Source organism: Cynara cardunculus, unplaced genomic scaffold (assembly GCF_001531365.2).
Source record: "Cynara cardunculus var. scolymus isolate 2C unplaced genomic scaffold, CcrdV1 Un_Scaffold_846, whole genome shotgun sequence".
In the NCBI taxonomy this organism is placed as follows: Eukaryota; Viridiplantae; Streptophyta; class Magnoliopsida; order Asterales; family Asteraceae; genus Cynara; species Cynara cardunculus.
The window spans coordinates 28,890-33,558 of NW_020200631.1; positions in this window are offsets into that span (position 1 = coordinate 28,890).

Genomic DNA, 4,669 nt, shown 5'->3' on the forward strand with positions numbered 1-4,669 from the left:
ATTTGTTGTTTGAGAGTTTCTATGGTGAGAGTAAAGGTCATGCAGAGCCTTTGAATTGGACTCTAAGGATTTAAAAAACTCTTGTAACGGAGACCTTGTTCTACATATCTCAGACATGGTAGTGTATGGAGGATATCGAAGCCAATCAGTAGATCATTTCCATGTAAACTTGATCCCAATAATCTGTGTTTTATGACGCACTTGGGAAAGAGTCTGATGTATACTGGGATACTTATCTTGTCAATGACGAACGTGTCATCATTCGCTGCTAAGAAGTGTTTATGATGCAGTTTGCAGTAACTGCCAGAAAGAATTTCAGGATTCATTATCAAAACTGAGGATCCAGTATCAAAGAATGCAATAACTGGGATGGGTTTGGTGTATGTGGAAGTAAGAACGTGAACTTTTGCTAGTGGTACCGGCTGCACTTTTTGTAAGGGTAGTATTTCAGGGGTATCGGGGGTTTGAGTAGGGAGAGAAATATGAGGTAGCGGAAGAGGTTTTGCCACAAATACTCTGATATCAAAAGATCATTTCGAATAGTCTGAGTCTGAGTTGTATTCTTCATCTGATGATGAATTAGAATAGGCAATTGTGCATATCTTTTGATCAACTGGTTCATCGTCAAGGGAGTATAGAGATTCAAGATCAGAAAGATCGACTGGTTCAATCTTATTGAGTGTTTGAATCGGTGCTTGATACTTTTCTTGTCTCTACAATCCTTGCTGAAGTGTCCTTTTCTGTGGTAGATGTAACATCTGTCAGTGGTTTTTCCTCGTTGTCATTCGTTCCTCGTGAATTTCCACTTCTTTCTTTGAGAGAGCGGCTTTCTCCATTTGAAGGATTTATAGGTGCTTGATCTTCTGAACTTCTTGAAATGAGACTTCTTCCCTTTATGAGAACAATCACAATTGGATTTGTCTTTGCATGTTATTTGGAGGTGTCTTTCATCACGGGCTGCTCCAACTCGCTTACCCGTTTTTTCAATGTTTGAAAAAAATATTTTTTGGTTGCAGAGTTTGGTGAGGGCGTTGAGTATCAATTGATAAAGCCCACAAAGTGAGGTCAGCGCGACTGATATGTTTTTTTATTCTAGGAACCTGTGTACCTCATTTGCAAGGGACTCTTGGAAGGAGTTTATGAAGACTTGTTTGAGATTCGTGTCATCGACACCATTAATGCAATAAAACCTTTTTGACATGAACGAGCAGCACTTTATTTTCAAGAATTCATCTCTTGTTTGGGTTGTGTGCTCGATAGGATTGCAGATGAATTCAGTATAGATTATATGCATGAACTCTTTAGAAGAATTTGATTGTTGGATCTGGATCTGTCTATATTTTTCAAGGCTCATGTACCAATCTCAGAGGAAGCTTGAGTTCTGGTTAGGAATCTCTTGATGACTATGTTAATGTCATAGAATTGAAGTTTAGTTGAACACCAACTTAACATCTCTATGTTTATGTCTCGCAATTGGGATAGTGGGATATCATTAAAGGTGAATTGTAGTTTAGAGTCACCTTTTAGAGTCTTGGCTCTCATGAGTGGTGTCGTTGTGGAGGAAGCATATTATGTGCCATAATCACTATCCGAATCATTTCTACAGTGGATTATGGCTCCATCATGAACAGATGTTCAAAGGATTCAACGGAATCAAAGGTATCTTCTTCATGTGGTATAGGTTTGATAATTGGGGTAACAACTATGGAATCTGGGTCCTTTTGACATTGGGCTAATGATTTAAGAAATAAAGAAATTGGGTTTGGTTGATCAATCGGGAAAATATTTAGGGGCTTTGAGGAGGCCGACATCAAAGTATCTTCAGGTATAGGTTATGTGGTTGAGGTTACCATTGTCCTACCTGGAGCTTGAGACGATTCTGCAGAGAATCGGGAGGCTTTGGCCTTCACTTTTTGTTTTTTTGAGGACCATAACGATAGGGATGGGGAGTTTTGTCGAGATGGTGGTGGAGGTAGTAATTGTGGGTCAAAAGATGTTTATAACAAATGGTGTGGAGGGTAATCTCCATGGATCATCAATGGAAGTCGATATCATTTGTTGTTTGTGTTGTCTTTCAAGATCAACAAGTTGGTTTTTAAGAAACTTCATTTCTGCTTTCTTTTGGGCAAGAGTGACTGATGGTTGGGAAGAAGTAATAGCATGAACTAACTGGAGTAGTTCATTATGAAGCTATTGCATCTTGATTTTGATCTCGTTGATCATTCCCTCAAGAGATTGAACTCTTGTAGTGAGGGTTTCATGTGTCTTCATGGACTTTATTTGTTGAGCTAGGATTGTTCTCGGGACTTGGTTCTGAGTGACAGCATTTTCACTTTGCTAGTTGAGGTGGCTTCAGCAGCAGTGACGGAATCAAAGATCCCTGTAGCGCTTATGGTTATGGGTGATTTTATCTTCCACTCATGCTTGGTTCGTTGTTGAATATTTTCAAAAGGGCTTAGTGGGGGAAACTCAGCCTCATATTCAAATGATGATGTTGTTGGGGTAATGACATAACATTCTTTCTAAGCTCACTTATGCGGACTTTTAGGGAGTGGGTTATGACAAGCCTCACGGGTTGTGGTTAGAGATTTTCCATAGAGAACATAATTGTCGAACTTTCCTAATGGTTCACCAAGAAGTCCTATAGTAGAATATGTTGATTCATATCTCTTTTTTAGCTTGTATTGAGACCCCTTATTTTTTGGAATGTCCTCATCATACTTAACTCGGTACACTTCATCTAGGCACTCTTGACAATGGTAGACGTCATAACAGCAATGTTTTATTGGCTTTGAGGGTTGAACTGGCTCAACCATGTGGACCGTAGGGAAGATGTTGGGTTTTTTCTGGGAAGAGAATTTGACTTCTCCAAGTCCGTTTTCATGTCGGATGAAGTCCATCGTGGTAGTTTGTACTGGTGATTGGTGGATCAGCTCGTAATTAGTTATCCATTTTTCTAGGAGTAGCTTGAGTAACTCCTCTTTGGACAACTGGTTAGGGACGTAAGTACTACATGTGCGTGTTGCACTTGAGTTGATATATATGAATAGTGCATCTCCAATATGTTCCTGATCTGGTACCATAATGTCTAGAGAATGATTTTGTACTTGGTATGCCATCTGGTAATGAAATGTTTCCTGGAAGGCGTTTACTTGGGGAGTACCACTAATCTGGATCTGGGCCTTAAGCGTCATGTGTAAAGAAGGATCATTGAGCGGCATGTTGAAGTTTGGATAGAAAGTGATAAAGATGGTTCCAGCATTTAAAGTAGTTTGGATTGTACCTATGCAAGCATGTTGGTACTCTACAAACCTTGTGTCTACTAGAGCAATGCGTGAAAATGCAGGGAGGCCTTCCTACCATGGAAGGTAAGGGCCAATCTGATAGCTCCGAAGTAGATATGTGCATATCCTTGAGCCATGCAATGTCTAGGAAGGTCTATTGGAAGGGACAGTGTAATGCAGTACTCCTAAAGAGGTCCAACCTATCCTCAAGAAACAAATCCTCCCAATGGTGTTCCCAATAGCTAACGCTAGTTCTTTAAACCAAGATGCCTCTCAAGCCATCCCCATGAACCTCCCAGAAGAAATTACAAAACCATCGCCGACTTGACCCTGAAAGAAAGATCTCACCTTAACTACAAAATGTTCTTTATCATCACCCTACAAAAGCATGGCCCCTTCATGAAAAATCTCAAGTTTCACCCTGATTATCCTTTCCTGAACATCTTCCACATTCAAGATTTGTATGGGTTACCAAAAGAAGCACTATGCTTTTTCTGGTATCTTTTCGAGTCCTTTATTATTGTCGTTTCGTTCAATGTTGTCAAGCTATATTCATACATGTTTCAATGTCAATTAGAGAACGCCCTAAAAGGTTCCAAAAATGTATTCACCCTCTTCAGTTGGTTCGATCTTCCTTACAAATGGCTCCAAAAGCTATCTGTGTGCTATAAAACTTATGTAGTCATCATGTTCAGAAGGTCTTGTTCTTTCTTACCTCCTATGGTAATTACAGAACAAACACAATCAATAGTTTACCATTCACCTTTAGCCTTCATCCACAATTGGTATGATGTTAATCATTCGAGCAAATCATTTGAAATATACCAAGTTCACAGACACGTGGAAATAGGTGGTCTTCTCGCCAGTGCAAATCAAGTAAGCCCCCAGACGATTCCAACACATGTCATGGAAAACAAAGAATTATGGCCTACAGAACACCCATTGTTATCAAAGTAGAATGAGTCTATCCAACAGTGGTTTCAAACTCATCTTTCACAAAAAATAGATACCTCTGATGAATATGACTCCACAGACCAAGAAGAAGATGACGATTACAACCTGTATGAAGAGCAGTTTGATCTATACGAAGACGACCCATCTCATCCGGATTCACGTTGGAAATAAAATAAAATAAAATAAAATAAAAATATTTCAGATGTTTTATTGTAAAATAATGTGTGCAAATATTTCTTAGGTTTTAAGTATTTATGTGATGTAAAAATGATGGAAGTTTTAGATCACTTTTAAGTAGGGATGGTGATTTGGCCCGACCCGGTGGGTTCACCCGGTTCACCCGACCCGGACGGGGACGGGGATTCCCCGCTAAAACGGGTACCGGGGCCGGGGCCGGGGATCCCCGGTAGAGGCAAACCGGGGACGGGGCC